This window comes from Globicephala melas, chromosome 13, assembly GCF_963455315.2.
Source record: "Globicephala melas chromosome 13, mGloMel1.2, whole genome shotgun sequence".
NCBI lineage: Eukaryota > Metazoa > Chordata > Mammalia > Artiodactyla > Delphinidae > Globicephala > Globicephala melas.
In genome coordinates, this window is record NC_083326.1 from 15,857,003 (window position 1) to 15,880,873 (window position 23,871).

Sequence of the window (23,871 nt, forward strand, 5' to 3'; positions counted from 1 at the left end):
TAATAATGGAAGCAAATCTAACCGTTTTAATTTTCAAGGATCAGACTAATCCAACACTCACAGTTTCTGTAATTGCTTCACTGATACTAAGAAGAGTAGTCGCGAATGTTTTATGATTATAATCCCGTTTAATTGAATTGATTCCTTCAACTAATTATGTGACAATGTTTATTCAGTATGTCACTACACAGCTTTGCATAAACAAATAAAAACTATAATGTTGGCAGAAAATCCTTCAGATGTCACTTTTTTAATAGAATAAAAGGTATGAATAAGCTGATAACTTAAGAGTACTGCAAACATTGGAACTAGACTTTATGTCCTCTAGGGAAAAAAAGAGAAGTTATATATGTCAGTATACAGTTAAGTAGCAAAATTTACTATTATCAAATACTAATACTAAATGTGCAACCTGGTAGCAGTACAATTCTTAAAATCTGGAAAGGCAAAGGAAAAGGTTGCTCATATCCTAGGCAGATATGTCCTATCTTTCAAAAAAAATAAAATAAAATAAGCACACCACTTTCTATAACAAACATATAAGTAAACATACCCATATTCTCTGTCCAAATGGTATTCTGGGGGACTAGAATGAAAACATGAGTAGTGCCAACATATATGGAATGTTTCACTGAATGTCTGTGCATCCAAGTGGCATGGCAAAATGATAAAACACGTTAGAAGACAACAGGGAAATGTAGCTCAAGAACTATAACATAGTTGCTCTTTTAAGACAATGATCTCACTTCTGGGAAATTTATATTAGGGTAATTATACAAAGAAAGCTACATAAAGATGCCAATTGCAATGCTAATCTACAATCATGAAAGAAATCGAAATGTTCTACAGTAGATAAACAGTTCAATCAATTCTGGCATAGCAGCTCACTTGATGTAATATTATTTATATATTATAATTATAAAATCTCTGTGAAAACAGAAAACTTTAATAATCAATATTAATTGAAAAATGCAAAATACATAATAGGATTATAATGATGTTAATTTTTTTTTAATCTGGAAAAATTGTGAGCAGGATTCTACATAAACAGTATATTTGATTATGGCAGTAAGAGTAATGAGGACTTCACTTATTCACAAAACAATCCTATAATTCAGTAATTTTCTATATTATCAAAAAGCAAAGAGAAATAGTTGGAGTATAAATTCCAAAGTAAGGATAAATTAATTCAAAACAAGAATTTCCTAATTTAGATAAGCAAAAGGTATAGCAAATACTAACGATTTGCTTTTAGGCTCAGTTGAATCAGATAACCTAGTAGTGTCTTGGGAGCTATTTGTATAAATAGAAAAATGGGAAGATAGCCTTCTGCATATGCTCACCTGTTAAAAAGACTGCTCAGGGCATCACTATGCACTTTGAAAATAATGGGTAGTACTACTGAACCTGGAACAGCATCTTTCACTATGAAACATGTTAAATTGCCAACCCTTTCTTGAAGTGTGGCACTGGATATCTGATGTATCATTAGCTTTTACACAATCTACCCTAAACTCATCTCTTAATCTCCTTATACTTGCTTTATCAAATGTGACTGTAAGACATCCTTCCATTTCTTGGCCAATGCCAAGTATGAATGGTTACTAATACTGTAGCAAAAAAACTGAAGACCACTGTGAACTTACAGTTACAAAAAAATGATGTATCTAATGTAAAATGTTAGCACGTTGTGGTTGTCCCTCTAATACTGAAGTGATAATTACACCACTGGGCAGTTTTATGAGGCATCTGTTCACCTCAAGAGTAGGTAAACTGGAAGACTGAAGGTTAGAAATTTCATCTTGTTGGTAGAATTGGATTATGACTTAGGAAAAGTGCCAGAGTACATGACAGAATGCTTTGCATAGATACTCTTCTCTGCATGATTGGCCACTAAATTAAAACTTACTGAAAAATTAATATTGCTTAAAAACACACATAAAAAATAATACAAGAAGAAAGTTCCAGTTGAAAAATGAAACCCGCATAAATTGTAAACAGCAAATATATAGCTCATTGTAATTGACAGTGTGTCAAATTTCACAATGTTAACTGATGGATTTCCTTTCCTCTGTAGGTTTAATCGTGTCCCTTTGTAGTCCCTACGTAATCAATTATAGGAAATATTAAATCTTCCCGAGTTTTCCTTAGCATAGGCAGCAACAAGATTGAACACTAGCATAAACCATGTGCCAACATTCTGAGTCTGCAGTGTGGTTAAGATTTCACATCAATGAAATCTTTTTGTCTCTTCACTAAAACTTTCACAATTCTCATCTGGAAATTTTAGAAAGGAACAGCATGGTGAAGATAACACGAGTCATAATTACCTTTTGAAGTAACTTTGTATTTTGGAATTATTTTAAATTTACAGAAAAGTCACAAAGATAGTGCAGAGGGCTCCCATACACCCTTGACCCAATTTCTTCTATTGTTAACATCTTACGGTAATACATTTATCAAAACTGAGAAACTAACATCAGTACATCACTATTAACTAAACTCCAGGCTTTGTTTGGATTTCACCAGTTCTTCCAATAATGCTGTTCTGTTCCAGGAACTGATGCAGCATACCACTTTGCATTTAGTATAATTACTTTTGGTAAGAAAAAAGGTGCATAAAAATTATTTAATTTTAAAGTAACATTCTCACATCACCAATTTTCCTGCTTCATTTTGCCTCTTTCCAACTGAACTTGTAGTAAACCCACACTATAAAATTTCAATGGCAAAATTAAAAATATAACATTCAATTACACATAGATCTTGTGTGTGTAGCCCATGTGCACTGCCTAGAACACCAGGGACAATTTTATTACTGTTTTTTTTTATTTCTCTGAATCAAAACTGCTAAGTTCCTGCCTGCAGGACTAGCTGGCTTGGCCTGTTATCTCCTTAATGAGCAACTCCACCCCCTGCATTTTCCCCCAAAACACACTCCCAGCTTAGACCTAGTCCAATGCAGAAAAGAACTGGTTGGATTTTCATAGTCTAGAGACAGAGCAGTGATGTCTAATCAACCTTCTTTTGCTGTAGTTCACACTGCCTTCCACATTGCTGATAAATGTGGGCTGCCTGAGGCTGATAGCTGCTACAAGGCCATACTGTGAGGTGACTTACTGCCCAGCCAGGCCTTGATTACCTTTAACAGAAAACAATAGCTCAGCCACGGAGCTCCAAATGTTCAAGCATGCTTCTTCCTGATTCCCAGGTCACCATTCCCTTATTCTTAGATCTTTCAATTTAAACATCACATGGCCATTTTCTCAAGGCAGCAGACACTGAAAAGGCGCTGTCCTAGGATGATTCTGAATTCAGACTCCTAGGACCTAGAGTTTCTGTCTCTTTCTGCCACTGATTCATCTTTCCCTACCCCAGGAGTAGGACTTGGTGGTGGGGGGGGGGGGGTTCTTTCTTTATCAACACTCGAAACAGAAAAGTACTGACCCCATCTACTCTGCTCTCTCAGTTGGAGCTTAATGCTTTCTATGAGCCCCGTATACTCAAAACACAAAATCTTGTTTGAGGTTTTCCTGATGGAGGGGGCTTGAATGCTGCTTCATTTGGGGCCCATAACAACCTGATTACCTGGTCCTTTACCTAAGCCTGGACATGGGGAACAGAGACCAAGGAATGACTGCCTAATCTCACTGCTTCACCACTATCTCTATCTCTAAAGCAGAAATAAAAAGGAATTTTTTCAACACAACAAAATCATACATTTATTACAATTTAAAGGGAAACCACAAGATTTAACAAGGTCTATGTTCTCAAAGAAAACTGAAAGAAAACTGAAAATGTAAGCATTTTGTTATTTTCTTAAGTTTTTAAAAAGTTACTTTAACGTAATTTCTATCCATTGTGAAAATGTTGGAAAACATAGAAAAATGCAAAAAAAAAAGGAAATCACTCTATGTCAGGAACATCCAATGATAACTATTATTATATATGATTAGATAGGTTTCTAATTAATATATTCAATGACAAAATAAGAATCATGATGTATTTACTACTTTTGTAGTTGGCATTTTAATAACTTTATTAAAATATAATTTACATACCATATAATTCACCCATTTAAAGTGTACAATTCAGTAGTTTTTAGTATATTCACTGAGTTTTGTAACTCTTCCCATAATCAAATATTAGAACATTTTCATCATCTCAGAAGAAGCCCTAAACAAATGAACCGTTGTTCCTCTCTTCCCCTGCCAACATGCTATCCCCTAACGAGCTTCCTCCTTAGCACTGAGGGCTGGCTGTGGGGCAGAAGGAAGCCCAGTCCTCTTGGCCATGACCGATTGGAATAGATTTCCACGACACAGAGGTGAAGCAGTGGTGGGGGGATGAGTGATATCAGTGGTCTACCCCTCCTGGGATTAAACGTGGACCTGGATGGGAGTTGTAGGGAGAGAGAGTCTCCATCTTCTTGGCCACACGTTCCAGAGCAAAGCTGCCGTAACATGGAGTGGAGGGAAGCGGAGGAAGAATAAGAGCAGGGCCTTGCGCAAATGCAATGGACTCTTACTGTTCTTATAGAGATTTAGTTTGTTTTCTTGAATAAATCTGCCTCCATTTGCTGCATGTCCTTATGACATTTTCCAGAGACTTTAAATTGTTTTTGTTCTTGTTGCTTTTGTTGTTGTTGTTTAACTATTTTCATGTTAATTGTGTCCACTGAGATCCTTACACAGTCATTCTGGCAGTCCGCAAATACACTGAGTTTATAGTCCATAATTGCAATTTGTTTTTCCTCTGACAAAACAGTTATATGAGAAAGAACTGTATGCTTTGTTTTGTTTTTTAACTTCCAAATGATTGGAGTTTTATTGTTTTATCTTTTAATTTCTCATATTTCAATTAATACTCAGTTTTATTTTATTGTGATTTAAAATAATGTGGCTTTTAAAAAATTAATTTTAGGTCTTTTTTGCCATCTAGTAAATGATTATATTTGCTCTTTTTTGGAGGGGGTCGGGGGGAGTGAGAATAATGACATGAGAAACAAGTTGTCCAAGAAAGAAGAAAAAAATATCCAAATTGGAAGATACTCACTGAAAAACTGGTCCATGCAGAAAGCAAGTTTCATCACAAACTAAATTTAAGGAAATTTCAACAAAGGCTTGCTTTGCTAACAAATTCTAACCAAGAAGCAGGCCATCTATGAATGACACAGCATCAATTTTGTAGCAAATTTATGATGTATTAAATAGTGAAAGATGATTTTCTTTCTAGCCTTCATTATTATAACACAGAAGCACAAAACCATGCAAGAGGATGAGAAGGGAAAAGCCATGCACTGACACGTAGCTTTTTGTATCAGCTGAATTAATACAGTCGTTGATATAAATGTGTTTAAGCAGTCATATACTATTATTGTTTTGTAATCTACCCAAGGATATTACTGTGCAATATGAACTGGTATTAAACTATCCATTATAACAAGGAAGACATTTATATACTATACTATGAAATGATAAAGAGATAAAGCAAGGTAATTGCAGTGGTGTTAATAAGCATATTATTATGTAAACACAGCTTCAAAGAAGACAAAAGGAAAGAAGGAATCATCTCACAAAGCACTCAAAAATTATTTATCCCTTTTTAATTTTATGGGTTATGCAACTATATGACCTTTCTTGGGTTTAGAATTATTGTGCCCTTCAGAAGAGCATGGTAGTAGAGACTGGCAGTATTTACCTCTGTGTATCCAAAGACCAGTGTCCCATGTTACTGTTAAAGATGAAAAAACATTTGAAGCAGAAGCTTCATTGGCCAAATTGCCAAGAGAATAATTTCTTTTGAGAGCAGGGAGGAGGGTAACCTGTTAATTGACAGAGTACTCCTGGGTGTGAAAGGGGGAGGCTCAAGATGATCTTCTGTTGCTCATCAGAGATGCAGCTGAAGAAAAATGAGTGTCATTTTTGTTTCATAGATCTCAAATGAGAACAATGTAAGTTGAAGGAATTTCTAAATCCATATAGTGAATATTTCAAAATAAAAATTGTAAATAGAATTGGTATTGTCAAAACCAGGCAGAATAACATAGAAGTTAAGAGCCTAGGCTCAGGGAATCCAACTATCTGAGTTAGTATCCTGCCTTTATCCCATCACAGCGTGCTAAGGACAAACAATTCACCCTTCTATACTTTAGTTTTGTCACCTGTAAAATGGGAATATTAATAGGTTTGTTCTACGGGTTAAATAAACCTATTCATGTAAATTTATTTGAATAATTCTAGAAATACTTAAGTACTCAATGAATCATAGTTGTCAATATCATCATCATCATCACTACAATACTTCATCAACTGATTGCTCCTTAATTAATCTAATTTTTAAAACAAAAAGTTTAAAACATGAAGCAAATATCCCCTAATAGAGCTACACCTAGGGAAAGAGTTTCAAGACTAAGAGCAGAACAAATATTATATCTGTCCATGATTCCCTCACAGTAATCACCTTGGAATCCATAACTCAATCTAAACTTAAATACCTTTGCTTACAAAATGCCAATAATAAATGAAAATTAAATGTCTCTTAAAATTAAACAGTCTGTGGTCTATTTGACTCCCTCAGAGGGCATCAGTAGCAAAGGAGGAAATAGAGAGAGCCCTCATTTCTTGGTTGAGGTTTTAGTCCTTGCAAATGAAAAACAACAATAACTAAGGCCTTAAAATATATTTTAAAATATTACCATGCAATATTCTAGATCTGCCTGCAGCAATATAAACAAACAAACAAGTATATAAAAGTCATGTAGGAATAAGTTTACCTTTCCTTAAAAGGAAGGAGTATTAAAAAAAAAAAAAAGGAAGGAGTATACATTCCACATGATTTTCTACTTTTTCCACCAATGCTCGTTCTGTCAAGTGTCGCACACCATCCTTCATCACCTTCCAATCCACTTAGAGAAAACATGGTGATATGTTGAAAGTAAGTCACAAGTCATATGAGTATTACATGTTCCAGGATTCCTACAGAACTCTGTGACTTGGTCTTTTTGTCCTGGCATTATCAGTCTTGCTTCTGAGGGCTCAATGTGAAGACCAATTGGATCTTTGTTAAATCCCTCTCAAGAACTTCAGAGTCCAAAGAGGCTGGATGGGAATCCAGGTTTAGGGTATTCCCTCAGCTAGGGTCACCTGAGCTAAGCTGATTCTGCCATATCTTTTAGGTTCTGGAGCTGCACAAGTCTGAAGAATCTTATCTTCCCTTCATCTTATTATTAGCACTCCCTAGACTAAACCTTCGTAACTGGATATAAAAATTGAAGCTACAACCGAGCCACCAACATGCAATAGATATGGACGTTCAAGGCCATATCACCAAAAACAGAAGTTAAGGAAATTTTTGCAAGCCTTTTTTTGTCCTTTTTTATTTGGGGGAGATAGCTGTTGCTTGATTTTTGAGGTCCTATCAAAAACCCCTTTGGGGAAAGCTTTGACAGGGTTCTACATCCTCATCTCAGACCTACAGTTGGGAACCTTCAAAGAAACAACTTGGAGAGTTGTCCATTTGTCCCCTGCAGTTACGGGGATAGAGGAGTGGCGCCAAGTTGCAGCGAGGAATCTAGCATGAGGTAGAGTTGTGGAGCTAGAGCGTTTGGCTGCAATTGCAGAAGTTGCAAGCAAGGGGTGAGTATGTGTTTTCCATTGCCCACATGCGGGACACATAGGAGAGGAAGAGTGAGCATCCTGGTCACCAAAGAACCCTAGAAACAAGAAGCTGGAGATGGACTAAGGGCTGAGGTAAGGAGGTGCAAATGAACCACCTGAAATGAAGCTGCATCAATGGAGGTTGAGAACAATGCGGTTGGAGGGTCCCAGGAAGGAACTGCTGAAGAAAGTTCCCCACCAGAGGAAGAGGCCAGTCTTAATGTCTTAGGACCAAAGAGTGAGAAGCCAGATTGCCAAGGAATTGCTTCACCAAAGACTTTCTCACTTTTTTCCCATCCTTCCCTTCCCATTTCCCAGTCCCAGAGGGAATGGAACCTCAAGAAGCCAGCTTGGGGAGGCAATGATGAGAAATACAGAAGCCAATAACAGTCACCTTTCCCACAACAAGCTTCCAACCTGAAACAGACCCCAGCTGAGAGAAGATTTTGATGCTATATCAACTTTGGAATTTTGAAAGAGATTAAGGAATTCACATTCTAATTACATAATTGAGATTATGTTTATGACTTAATACTGACCAATATCTCTCTGTTATCTGTAACTAACAAGAAAATTCAACAGTCTGTAGGAGCTTTCAATAAGGGACCAGAGAAGAGGACCCCCATTTAATACCTATTAAAGAGGTAATTAGAGACAAAAATAAAGTTGCATTTTGATTAAGTCATATTTGTGCAACAACTTGTTCTACCAAGGTCAACGTGCTACTTTTTGCAGATAGTGGAGTTACGGGCAGGGCTGAAGCCTCCACTCCCTCACTCCCATTCCTCTTTGGCTCTTGAGTTGTACCCACTAACTCCATCTTGATTTTCAGAGCACAGTTTGAATGTTAGTCTTCTGGATAGCTCCACCGATCCTCTCTTTTTCACCTTATACATATGCCTTCTAGGCATATGTCAAGTCAACTGACATTAATAGGTCTGTAAGTTCCAAATATCTCTGCCGTTCTCCTAAGTGTAGAAATCTATCCAACTGCATATTGCTAATCTTCCCATGGATAAACGATCGGCATCTGAGACTCATTATCTCCTCTTGAATTCCCTATTATAATTTGTGTCACATAGGTTCCTGTGAGTCATCCTAGAATGTAGAATATACCTTTTCCCTGAACTCTTCCTACCCAATCCAATCTAGCAGTAACTCTTATACATTTTTCTTTTCTAGATGTTTATGAAATCTACTATTTCTTTTCCAGGTCCATATCCACAGTTTATATTAGGTAATAACCATTCTTTCACAAACTTAAAATACCTCCAATATACCTTCTGCCTGGCTGCCAGGATGATATGTCTAAGATAATCTCTTATTTATTATGAAATAAGAGTGTGCCCTACAAGCTCCAGTTATAAAGAACTGTTTTAAGTTCTTGTAACAGTATTTCTCCATTTTTAATGTGTGCATTGGAATTACCTAGCATCTGGTTACAATGGCAGATTTCCAAGTTGGCTCCTAGTAATTTAGTTCTCAGAAGTCTGACGTGATGTCTGAAACTCTGCATGTTTAACATGTCACAGGTGACTCTGATACAAATGGTCTGTGAACCAACTATCCAAAACAATGTTTTAGATGCATATGAGTGTGTGTGTGTGTGTGTGTGTGTGTGTGTAACACATCCATACTCTTTATTACGTTGCTCTCCTGCATTCCTAAATGCCTTTCCTGTGTCTAACCTTAAGACTCAAAGGTCATTTGCTTCCCAAAGATGATACTAATTCCTTCTCAATCTGCCCTAGATGAATCTACCATCAGAATATGTTGTACACGTTTTCATTATGGCATTTATCCCTTGTATTATATTATTTACTTACATACTACTTCCAGCTAGACTCTGAACTTTCTGGAGACAGTAACTCTACTTTATTCATCTAAATGTCTCTAGGACCAAGCACAGTATAAATGGTATATGAGACACTAAAAACTGTTTATTCAGTGAACAAATTAGCAAATGACCTTTTCCTTCTTAAGGTCTTTGAGAGGTTCAGGACAAGGAAATTTACCTTCAATACTGTTTCTTCTAACTGAATATTCTCTTTTAGCATTTTCCCATTCTCTAATTCTCTTGGTCATCATGTTAGAATAAAGTATGAAGGTGAGAACATTGCCTGTGTGTCAGGAGACCATGGCAAACTCTTGAGATATGAGGAGGCCCTAATAAAATCAATCACACAGGAAAGAAAGAGAATATTAAATTGAGGATGTATCTGTAACATCTAGCTCACTCACACAGAAATAAACTCTAATAAGGTAACAGGCATGAAGCATGCTTTATTTCTTTGTCCATTCTGTGTACACCTGGAGCACAATATCTATTTTTAACCATATTTGTATTCATCCTCAGAATTTTATATGAATAAGAGAATGAGTTGAGAATGCCTGAAATAAGAATCATGGAGTAAACCTAAGCATCAATTATATAGAAGAATGACTACAGTATATAGTTCCAACATCTATCTACAATTCTTACTGAAGAGCAGGTTAATGACAGGAAGTAGGCATGCTCAAGAAATTATCATTTCTGTTTACTGTGTTCTGAATTGCTCTTATTTTAGTCTTACTGATTCTTCTCTGGTCCTTCACATACTTTCTTATTTCACATGGTTTTGTGCAGGGATAATTGCTTCCTTATGTCAAGCTCTTTATTACAGAAAATCCTTATTCTCTTTGCAATTGCCTGAAGTTAAGATTTTTGGTGCATGATTTTCATTAACTGTATTTTAAAGAGTTCCTCTACTATGCTGGCTGAGTACCTGCCACCATGTACTTTTAGCTCAGTCAGGATGTCTTTTTCCATTTGCTCTGTCCTGGAACTCAACTTCTTATCTATGTGCTTCTTGTCATAAACTTTTTCATTCTTACCCACGCAATAGAGACAAGAAGTCACTTTCTTTTGTCAGGAAACTTAAATTCCAGATTTATCAGAAATATGGACATCACGATGGTTCTTGTAAAAGTCTATTAAATGAGAATGTCATGCCCATTAGATATGCAAACTACATCAGACCAAGCAGATCTACTAATGTGATGTTTGCCTTTTGAGATTAACTGGTTGACTTAATTGGTCTGACACCATAATTTGAAAGCTGTTAACCAGTAAAAGGAATGTATATATAATTCACTATAAAACAGGGCACCAGCAACAGAATTTTGGGGACACTACATGACCAGAGCTACCCCTCTTAGAAATCATATCTGGCAGGGATGTATAGGCAAATTGAAAAATGAGAACACCCTAGAGGTCAGAAGACCAGTTTTAAAGGTCTGTAGCCAGAAAGGGTGGTGATGCTATGGTATCTGGGGAGGTGGAATTTGCCAGGCCTGTGAACCTCTGCCTTCTAACACTCCTTGGAAAGAACAATTTACCATGGCGTGTTGAGTTCTCATAGTAGTCATAATGGTTATGACTTACAGAATTCAGAAAGCCTAACCAAGCACAGGCTTCATTTTCTTTCTTGCCATGCTTCCATGATCTCATTTGAGGCTTTTCTTTAGAAGACCACATTTACAATAATTCCAACTCGGCAGGAAATCCACATGTAAAATAAAACTTCTAAATCTGAGATCTGAGATGATTTCTTTTCTAAAAGGGCAAAAAGGAAAACTCCACAGTCCTGTCAGTCCTCTGTTAATGAGCACTGAATTCACAGCTCCAGGTTCTGTAAACCTCATTTAGATGTGTCAGCGAGAGCCAGAGCTATAGTAAAGGTCTGAACAGGAACAATAATTATGAAGGCTCAATGCCAATTCCTTTTCATCTTTTAACTGCTGCTTACAGTTAGTACACAACAAATACTAAAAGGTCATCAGAACTCACTTTATAATGAGTGCATATTTATATTTCCAAACTTTTTCCTTTATAACAAAGGTAGTGACAATGGGCTGAAAAGAACTGGATTTGGCCATGGGGAACAGAACTATCCCTGGATAGAAAGAAAGTGAAAGCCCCAATGCAGGCCATACAGTACAGCCTACTGTCTGAAAATCCCTTTAGATCCCTACAAGAGGCAGTTTACACATCATTAAGAGAAAATGCTCTTAGTATCAGGAATCAGGAGATAACGTTTATATCTAACTTCAGCGATGTGTTTCTAGCTACGGAAACTTGAAAAAGGACTTATCCTCTCAGAGCCTTGGTTTTCTCATCTATAAAGTGGGAAAACGATACCTAGTAATCTTTGCCATAGGATTTACCTCCCAGGGTTATTATGTTGATTATATGAATTAACTCATTAAAGTGTTTTAAAGAGTTAGGCACTGCACTAAAGGATAACGTGTTATTCTATTATTTAACCCTGCTCATTTTCACTGTCTTTCTCATAAAAAAAGATTTTTATCTTATCATTCCTTCTTTGGTAGAGAAGAGGACTTGGGCTGATTCATCCATGCCCCTCTTGTGATGAAAGAAAAATAGCTGTGAAATCATTAACGTGGACAGAGTTACTAGTAACTAGTCACAAATACTGAGTTATTAGTACAGTTACTAACCACAAAAACAGGAAAGTTGCATTGCTATAACCACATCACCGAAATTAATGAACAGATGTACAGGTTTTGGCTATTCTGCAATCAGAATAGTCTTCTCTGAACTGAGTCCATCCTCTTCCAACCATCTACCATTTCTCATCTGGGCTACAGCTTCATCCTTGTGCTTGACGTGGCATTCCCCAGCCAGCATCCAGAGGGGTGGTTTCAAAACCGACACAGCTGTGCCTCGCTCCACTCACCATCCTCCAGTAAAGCTCTTAGAAGCCCCAGATCATCATCCCTTGTCTCACCTCATTTCCTTCAGTGCTCCTCCTTTTTCACTTGGCATCGTGCCCAGTGACCCTGCTTTTCTTCGATGTGCTAAGCAAGCCTCAACATAAGGGCCTTTTCTCTTACTGTTCCTTCTTCCTGAAATCCTCTTTCCTGATCTCAATGCAAGAGTCAGCCCCTCAGAGATGATGGTTATAATTGTGTCTAAAGTAGTGCTTGCCGCCTGCTGCTCCCATCAATTCCCCGTGTATTCCCGTCACAGAAACTATCAAAATCAGCAAGTGTTGTATATATTTATGTATTTTCTTTCTCTCACACTGGAAAGTAAGTCTCCTGAGGGCAGGCACCTTGCCCATATTATTCACTACGGTCTAGGATTATGACCCACATGTAACAGACATGTTGTAACTATTTGTTGAAAGAGTTCTCAAATGAGAAGTGGGAAATTTTTTTTAACATTTTAACACGTATATTGGTGTTAATGGGAAAATACTTACTCCCTATAAAAGGAAGATCTGAGGAAAGATTAAGAGGGCTAAGTATTATGAAGTTATATTTCTGTGTTTTATATATAGATGTCTATATAAAATAAATATAACTGATTGAAATTAAAACATTGTTAAGTTAAATGATTCCTAATTTGAATTTGGAATAAGATTCTAAATCATACAACTACAGCCACCAGTACTGTTACAACTATGTAGAAAGAGCACTAATAACAGTTCTGGCATGTATAAATGTTAGCTATTACTACATCATCACCACCATTAGTAGTATTTCTACTCCTACAAGTAAATATTTACCAAATACTTAACATGTAGAAGGCATTCATTGCAAGTTTTACAGAAAAATCCTAGGAGGTAGGTGTCTTATGGAAAGAATGCAGGTGACTTTCTTTGGTAAGTGACAGCACCTGGACTCAGGTCGGGTTGCTATTAAAGACAGTCCTCTTAACCATGCTGAGAAATTCTCTGTGTGTAGAAAAGCACCAGTGTTATGCTGTAAAACTGTCTTTGATCCTCTCCTAACATAAAATGGAGACCGGGTTTTGACTCTCTGCACATGTATACAACGTAGTGAATTATACATGTAAGTTCTCTCAGCATCTGTGAATAATGATGCCTGGAAGTGGTCCCTTTAGGTAAAGAAATGGGCAGACCACAAATAAAATCATGCTCCATGCTTCCAAAGGACAGTTTCAGTTCCCCAAATATAATGTTTCTAGGTTAAAAGTAAGTTTTCATTTCACCTTGACAACAAAAATAGTATTGAATGAAAAATGCCTCCCAACAATGTTCTTACTATAATTACTTTATTTTAGGAAGGAATTGTATGTTTCCCCTGATATAGATGTGTATTTGCCTACTTTGTAGTGTAAATCTTAAGAAAACATAAAATTCTGGCTTCAAAGAAAGGTGGTAAGATTTCCCAAACGGCCCCTAAACTTCCCTTGTGGCTGTTTTACTTGGTCCTGGATACTTTTGGATTTTCTACTTCTCCTTTCTCTATTAACATGCACATTTGGCTTCCTCCTAATATAAAAAGATCCTAAACCTTTGGAAGGCAAGTATCTTTGGCATAATAAGGACTTGCGGTACATTTCAGTTACAGAGCTGTGTCACCACTGATATATTCTCACAGCCACTGGATTCACCATTGAAGTAGATCCTGATGCAATTACAATATTACATAAGAATTTTACAGAACCTAGATTTTTAAAAACTGTTTCACTGCAGTATAACAAACACATGGAGATGCACATATCACAAATGTACTGCTTAATGGATATTTCATAAGGTGAACATACCTCTGTAAAATAAGCATCCAGATCTAGAAACAGAACTGTATCTGCACCCCCAGATGCTGTCCTTCTGCACCCCTACAGAATTCTCTAACCCTTAAGAGTAACCACTTTTCTAACATCTTGGATTAGTTTCCCCTTGCTTTTGAACTTCATGTGTAATACATATTCTTTTGTGTTGAGCTCTCACTATTGTGTGTGTGAGATTAATCCACAAATTGTTGCATATAGCTGCAGTTCAGAATCATAGATTCTTAAAAGCTTAAACTCTAACAATGAAAAATGAGGATTCTACAGATGACTCACTTCATTGTCATAAACTCAGTTGGTTATTTTTAGTCAAGAAAAATCTATACCATTTTCCCCTTCCATTATAGATTAGTAACTTCTCCTTGCTGACCTAAAACCTGAGTATTTTTTTCAATGTATGCTAGTATTTTTGACATTGTGTCCCTTCAAAATTCATATTTTGAAATCCTAACCCCCAATTTGTTGGTATTAGGAGGTGGCCTTTTGGAGGTGATTAGATCATGTGGGTGGAGCCCTCATGAATGAGATTAGTGCCCTCATAAAAGAAATTCTAGAGCCCCTTGCCCCTTCCACCATGTGAGAATGCATCATGTACGTGGACCTCTGTAAACCAGGAAGTGAGCCCTCATCAGAACCTGACCATGCTGGAACCCTCATCTCAAACTTCCAGCCTCTAGAACTGTGAAAAATAAATTTCTGTTGTTTATTAGCCACCCAGTCTCTAGCATTCTGTTAGAGCTGCCCAAACTGGCTAAGACAATGGTAAAATATGTATTGGGGTCTATATCCTTATCTTTTGCTCTTCTAGCAAACAGGTGACAAGAAAAATCATAGACCAAATCCTGGCATTTACTAGAGATGTCATTTACGTTTCTCTATATTCAAGGGTTGCTAAAAATGGAAATGTGTGCAATTTTCCCTTAAATGTCAAAAATCTTCATGCCACAGATGGAAATATTGTATTTTCTCTGTGCCTTACTGTAAATCATTTGCTGATGTGTAAATCTAAAGTCCTCTGAGGGTATCAGAAATGTACATGATGCCCCTCAGTGACCCATTTCTACATATGGATCTCTGAGCTGAAATGTCCCAGGGATCAGGGCAAGAGAAACACACTCAACCAGAGAATGTTGTAGTGATTTCACAGCTGCAGATGCTCAAGAGCACAAATTATTCCAGTTAAGGCTGGCATTAACCTAATCTCAAAATCCTTGCTTTGGTTCAGCTTATTTACAAAAGCATCACAATTCCAAGATCTGCTTTTAGCCAATTTGCCCCACTTAGTGAAAAACCATGTCCCCTTTTGGGGGATCTGTTCCACCTAAAATTCAGAATTCATGCTTGTCTAAAGACCATCATTTTGGAATGTTCTAAGCTTATCTGCAGCTTTGCAAATATATGCAGAGGATTTGGGCAACTCTTTCACCTAGGTATAAGAGGTATTTTGGAAATAAATATAGAAGCCTTCACAAATGATCACTGTCCCTTGATACAAACAAGTGAAAAATGATTGTTCTTTGAAGTCAAGTGATATTTTGATGTAGATTTTCACTCTGACTTGTAAGAAACAGACCTTGCAATACAAAAAAGGTTGCATTTACATACTGCTTCCAGAAAATTCTTGAGAATGAAAAATCACCACAAGAATACAAAACATGCAGACCATAGACTTATCATAAGCACTGCAATCAAACTGACTGTTCAGCAATCCATACAGAAGTAATATATGCAAAATGCGTCTCAGAGAAAGATCTTTGGTCATGCTTCCAAACGGGCAAATGAACCAAACTGCTTGACATTTATCATACACATTCACTTCAATGTCTTTTCCAAAGCTTCTTTCTCTGGCTAGATTTTTTTATATCCCCTTCTGTAGGAGTCCATATCCTACTCATAATTTAAGGATGACCTCATAGTCCACACACTCCCTCTGAGTCTTACCAAATGATCACATTATTTAACAAGCTCTTCAACAATTATAACAATAACGGTTATGGTCTGAATGTTTTTGATCCCTTAAAATTAATACATTGAAATCCTAATGCCCAATGTATTAAGAGGTGGGGGCCTTTGGGAAGTGCTTAGGTCCTGAGGGTAGAACCTTCATGAATGGGATTAGTGGTCTTATTAAAAAGACCTCACAGAGTACCCTCATACCTTCTGCCAGGTGAGGATACAAGTAGTCTGAAACCCAGAAGAGAGTCCTCACCCGACCATGCTGACATTCTGATCTCAGACTCCCAGCCTCTAGAACTATGAGAAATAGATTTCTGTTGTTTATAAGCTACCCAGTCTGTAGAATTTTGTTATAGCAGCCCAAACAGACTAGGACAATAACTAAAACAACAGCACTAACAATAGAGCTTCCTTTTTTTTTTTAATGTCTCAGAATTTTACATTTTGCCTACAGCAATCCTCATAATCCCCTAAAACAAGAGTTTAGAATCTTCATGTTATGGGAAAGGAGAATGAAGCCATAAAAGATTAAATAACTTGACTTAGGCTACACAGCTAATGTACAGTAGAATATAGGTCTGTCTGACTCCAAAACCCATGTTCCGTTTAGGGTGCTGCATTGACTTTACTTAGCTAATTTCTGAATAAAGATGCAAAGTCCCAAGCTGTACCTGGGTAAGACCCTTCTTAACTTAGAAACACTGAGTAGATTTGCTCCTTTAATCTTATTAAACCTGTTTCTTCTTTTAAAAATGAAATATTGCAAACTGTACACACTATTACTGCATTAACAAATAGTTTAACAATATAATAATATAAGCAGATGTTTCATGTTGCCCATCAATTCTTAATCTTGCAGGATATTATTTGATCAGTGTCTCAGTACTTCTATATTTGTCTTCTTCAGTTCCTCTCCTGTCCCTTCGTGTCACATGCTTATATGTGTGAATGTATTTATGTGATCCTTTTTTTCAATGGCTTAACACCCAATAATTTTAATTTTTATCTGAGCTTTGATTTCATTGTGAAATACCTTACAGAGTTCTATTATTCCTTCCATCAGTCTCTTTTTACTGTGCTTTGATTTTTTCTCCCACATATTTTCCTCTATTCTAATGCACATTTTCCCATTCTTTTTTCTCTAGGAGAATGAAAGAGGCACTTCTGCTGCTGCTTCCACTGCTCTTGATGCCTCCAATGTAGCTTCACATACTCCTCTCCATCTTAACTTATTTGAGTTTGGCACTGGTTCAGCTGCAGCTGCCGATCATCACGTTTCCTCTGGCGACCTCTTTTCCCAGTCCTTTTTCAATCCATTAGTTGACTTGAAGGAGCAACGCTAAAACATTCCCTTGGAGTGTGCAGTGGTTCTGAGTTCACCTTTTAACCAACTCTCAAAACAATACAATTTTCCCTCCAGAAATCAAGTTATTTTAGAGAGAAAAAACCAGCTTTCTGGCAGATGACTTCTTTGACCATTCTTTCCAAAAATGAAAAAAACCCAGATTCCAATTTGTGTCCTAATTTCCTTACCCTAAGGATTATTATCCCCCGGCAATGGTTCCCACACTGTCCTTGAAATGTGTCGGTGAGTCATTTCTTAGGATGTAGCATTTGGTCTTTAACTCTTTGCTACTGAATCGTGTATTATGGAAAGTTATAGCAAATGACTGAATTGGTCAAGTTAGCCAAACTTTAGGTCGGCCAAAGGCAAATTTTTCTTTTCTGAATTGTTAGGAAATTACAAAGATGCTGACCTAAGTACTAATGGATTGAATATGTCCATTTGAAATGCATTAAACATTAACCATCAATAAGCATAACCTAATTTATTATGACGTAAATAGTATTTTGAATGAAAAATTCCCTTATATCTTCAGGGACTTGAAAAATTGTGACATGATAATAAATAGAGTTAAAGAGCAAACTCAATGAAATGAAAGAATAAGTTAGACTGCTAATTCAGTCAGTAGATTTTTCAAGTACGTGCTGTTAGAATAAGCCACACACAATAAGGCTAGAGGAGATAATAGATCTTATCATCTAGATCTTGGTTAAGTGCAGAGTTTCAATTATTACGGACAGATAGGCCTTCCATGTTTCAGATGATGAAAAACAATTCTGAGGCTCAATGAACAATGTAATTCCACAAAAGGGAATATTATTTTGAATACAATAAAGGATTCAATGAATTGTTCAATGATTTTTGACAAAACATCATTTTTGATGATTAGTGGAGCATGAACTATGCATGAAAGAGAAAAGAGTTTACCTAATTCATCTAAAATATGTTTCTTAGACATTTATTGCTTTTTATCACTTTAAAGCAAAGAAACTATTATTTGGAGAATACTTGTGGTTGAAAATTGCCATTCAACTTGTTAAAATGACCATTGTTATTACTGAGAAAACAACTTTCCTGAAAAGAGATTCACACTGAGAAGAAAACGATGCAGAATTTTGAAACCAGTTGTTCCACCCCAGATACGTTAGTTGAGAAATTGTCCACAGTAAAAGGAAATTTGTTTTCTCTATTTGAAAATTGTTAATTTTCTTAACAATGCTATAAGATCAACACTCTATTCTGTGCATAGCAACTTTTTAACGCAGGGCTTTGTATGGCTTGGCTTTTCTCACCTGCACTGTTTTACACCTGAATCAACTGAATTGTGGCTGGGACATAAGAAATCAGTTGGTTTCCTCAATTAATTTCACATGTGCATGGCTTCCCAAGGAAAACTAATGCTTTTCCAGCTTATCTACATAAAGGCCAGTCAGTATTGTATACTGTGCTCAACACTGCATGCTGCGAAAAATAGAATTTGTGAGTCTTAACAAATAAGAAAACCCTATCAAACAGTTGTCTGATAGTTTCAAAGGAGTGTTCTTAAGATATTCACAAGCTCTATGACATATTCTAAGAAATCTGATGGACCCATTCACTGTGTCAACTGAACTGTGGATCCCACCTCTGCTGCTGCAATTATATGATCTATAAATTCTTCATTTAAGACTATGCTTCAGGGGGGCTTCCGGGAAGATGGGGGAAGAGTAAGACGCAGAGATCACCTTCCTTCCCATAGATACACCAGAAATACATCTACACGTGGAACAACTCCTACAGAACACCTACTGAGCGCTGGCAGAAGACCTCAGACCTCCCAAAAGGCAAGAAACCCCAACACGTACCTGGTGCGCGAGGAGAGGGGATTAAGAACGCTGCTTAAAGGAGCTCCAGAGACGGGCACGAGCCGCGGCTAAAAGCGCGCACCCCAGAGACGGGCATGAGACGCTAAGGCTGCTGCTGCCGCCACCAAGAAGCCTGTGTGCGAGCACAGGTCACTATCCACACCCCGCGTCCGGGGAGCCTGTGCAGCCCGCCACCGCCAGAGTCCCGGGATCCAGGGACGACTCCCCCGGAAGAACGCACGGGCCGCCTCACGCTGGTGCAACGTCACGCCGGCCTCTGCCGCCGCAGGCCCGCCGCGCACTCCGTGCCCCGCCCTCCTCCCGGGCCTGAGAGAGCCACAGCCCCCGAATCAGCGGCTCCTTTAACCCCGTCCTGTCTGAGCGAAGAACAGACGTCCTCCGGCGACGTACACGAAGAGGCGGGGCCAAATCCAAAGCTGAGCACCTGTGAGCTGCGAGAACAAAGAAGAGAAAGGGGAATCTCTCCCAGCAGCCTCAGAAGCAGCGGATTAAAGCTCCACAATCAACTTGATATGCCCTGCATCTGTGGAATACCTGAATCGACAACGAATCATCCCAAATTAAGGAGGTGGGCTTTGAGAGCAAGATTTATGATTTTTTCCCCTTTTCCTCTTTTTGTGAGTGTGTATGTGGATGCTTCTGTGTGAGATTTTGGCTGTATAGCTTTGCTTCCACCATTTATCCTAGGGCTCTATCCATCCGTTTTTTGTTTGTTTGTTTTTTTCTCTTAATAATTGTTTTATTTTAATAAATTTATTATATTTTATCTTACCTTATTTTTTTAATTGTTTATTTTATTTAATTATTTTTGGCTGTGTTGGGTCTTCGTTGCTGTGCGCAGGCTTTCTCTAGTTGCAGTAAGCAAGGGCTACTCTTTGTTGCGGTGCGCGGGCTTCTCACTGCGGTGGCTTCTCCTGTTGCAGATCACGGGCTCTAGGCGTGTGAGCTCAGTAGTTGTGGCTCACGGACTCTAGAGCGCAGGCTCAGTAGTTGTGGCGCACGGGCTTAGTTGCTCCGTGGCACGTGGGATCTTCCCAGACCAGGGCTTGAACCCGTGTCTTCTGCATTGGCAAGCGGACTCCCAACCACTGCGCCACCAGGGAAGCCCTATCTTACTTTATTTTACTTTATCTTCTTTCTTTCTTTTTTTCCTTCCTTCCTTCCTCCCTCCCTCCCTCCTTTCTTTCTTTCTTTTTCTTTATTTCTTCTTCTACTAATTCTTTCTTTCTACTTTTTCTCCCTTTTATTCTGAGCCGAGTGGATGAAAGGCTCTTGGTGCTGCAGCCAGGAGTCAGTGTTGTGCCTCTGAGGTGGGAGAGCCAACTTCAGGACACTGGTCCACAAGAGACCTCCCAACTCCACATAATATCAAACGGCGAAAATCTCCCAGAGATCTCCATCTCAACACCAGCATCCAGCTTCACTCAACGACCAGCAAGCTACAGGGCTGAATATCCTATGCCAAACAAGTAGCAAGACAGGAACACAACCCCATCCATTAGCAGAGAGGCTGTCTAAAATCATAATAAGTCCACAGACACCCCAAAACACACCACCAAACGTGGACCTGCCCACCAGAAAGACAAGATCCAGCCCCATCCACCAGAACACAGGCACTAGTCCCCTCCACCAGGAAGCCTACACAACCCACTGAACCAACCTTAGCCACTGGGGACAGACACCAAAAACAACAGGAACTACGAACCTGCAGCCTGCAAAAAGGAGACCCCAAACACAGTAAGATGAGCAAAATGAGAAGACAGAAAAACACACAGCAGATTAAGGAGCAAGATAAAAACCCACCAGACCTAACAAATGAAGAGGAAATAGGCAGTCTACCTGAAAAAGAATTCAGAATAATGATGGTAAAGATGATCCAAAATCTTGGATATAGAATAGACAAAATGCAAGAAACATTTAACAAGGACCTAGAAGAACTAAAGATGAAACAAACAATGATGAACAACACAATAAATGAAGTTAAAAATACTCTAGATGGGATCAATAGCAGAATAACTGAGGCAGAAGAACGGATAAGTGACCTGGAAGATAAAATAGTGGAAATAACTACTGCAGAGCAGAATAAAAAAAAAAGAATGAAAAGAACTGAGGAAAGTCTCAGAGACCTCTGGGACAACTTTAAACGCACCAATATTCGAATTACAGGGGTTCCAGAAGAAGAAGAGAAAAAGAAAGGGACTGAGAAAATATTTGAAGAGATTATAGTTGAAAACTTCCCTAAGATGGGGAAGGAAATACTTAATCAAGTCCAGGAAGCACAGAGAGTCCCATACAAGATAAATCCAAGGAGAAATACACCAAGACACATATTAATCAAACTGTCAAAAATTAAATACAAAGAAAACATATTAAAAGCAGCAAGGGAAAAACAACAAATAACACACAAGGGAATCCCCCATAAGGTTAACAGCTGATCTTTCAGCAGAAACTCTGCAAGCCAGAAGGGACTGGCAGGACATATTTAAAGTGATGAAGGAGAAAAACCTGCAACCAAGATTACTCTACCCAGCAAGGATCTCATTAAGATTTGATGGAGAAATTAAAACCTTTACAGACAAGCAAAAGCTGAGAGAGTTCAGCACCACCAAACCAGCTCTACAACAACTGCTAAATGAACTTCTCTAGGCAAGAAACACAAGAGAAGGAAAAGACCTACAATAACGACCCAAAACAATTAAGAATATGGGAATAGGAACATACATATTGATAATTACCTTAAATGTAAATGGACTAAATGCTCCCACCAAAAGACACAGATTGGCTGAATGGATACAAAAACAAGACCCATATATTTGCTGTCTACAAGAGACCCACTTCAGACCTAGAGACACATACAGACTGAAAGTAAGGGGATGGAAAAAGATATTTCATGCAAATGGAAACCAAAAGAAAGCTGGAGTAGCAATTCTCATATCAGACAAAACAGACTTTAAAATAAAGACTATTAGAAGAGACAAAGAAGGACACTACAGAATGATCAAGGGATCGATCCAAGAAGAAGACATAACAATTGTAAATATTTATGCACCCAACATAGGAGCACCTCAATACATAAGGCAAATACTAACAGCCATAAAAGGGGAAATCGACAGTAACACATTCATAGTAGGGGACTTTAACACCCCACTTTCACCAATGGACAGATCATTCAAAATAAAAATAAATAAGGAAACACAAGCTTTAAATGATACATTAAACAAGATGGACTTAATTGATATTTATAGGACATTCCATCCAAAAACAACAGAATACACATTTTTCTCTAGTGCTCATGGAACATTCTCCAAGATAGATCATATCTTGGGTCACAAATCAAGCCTTGGTAAATTTAAGAAAATTGAAATTGTATCAAGTATCTTTTCCAACCACAATGCTATAAGACTAGATATCAATTACAGGAAAAGGTCTGTAAAAAATAAAACACATGGAGGCTAAACAATACACTACTTAATAACAAAGTGATCACTGAAGAAATCAAAGAGGAAATCAAAAAATACCTAGAAACAAATGACAATGGAGACACGATGACCCAAAATCTATGGGATGCAGCAAAAGCAGTTCTAAAAGGGAAGTTCATAGCAATACAATCCTACCTTAACAAACAGGAAACATCTCGAATAAACAACCTAACCAGGCACCTAAAGCAATTAGAGAAAGAAGAACAGAAAAAACCCAAAGTTAGCAGAAGGAAAGAAATCATAAAAGTCAGATCAGAAATAAATGAAAAAGAAATGAAGGACATGATAGCAAAGATCAATAAAACTAAAAGCTGGTTCTTTGAGAAGATAAACAAAATTAATAAACCATTAGCCAGACTCATCAAGAAAAAAAGGGAAAAGACTCAAATCAATAGAATTAGACATGAAAAAGGAGAAGTAACAACTGACACTGCAGAAATACAAAAGACCATGAGAGATTACTACAAGCAACTCTATCCCAATAAAATGGACAACCTGGAAGAAATGGACAAATTCTTAGAAAAGCACAACCTGCCAAGACTGAATCAGGAAAAAATAGAAAATCTGAACAGATGAATCACAAGCACTGAAATTGAAACTGTGATTAAAAATCTTCCAAAAAACAAAAGCCCAGGACCAGATGGCTTCACAGGTGAATTCTATCAAACATTTAGAGAAGAGCTAACACCTATCCTCAAACTCTTCCAAAATATAGCAGAGGGAGGAACACTCTCAAACTCATTCTACGAGGCCATCATTACCCTGATACCAAAACCAGACAAGGATGTCACAAAGAAAGAAAACTACAGGCCAATATCTCTGATGAACATAGATGCAAAAATCCTCAACAAAATACTAGCAAACAGAATCCAACAGCACATTAAACGGATCATACACCATGATCAAGTGGAGTTTATTCCAGGAATGCAAGGATTCTTCAATATATGCAAATCAATCAACGTGATAC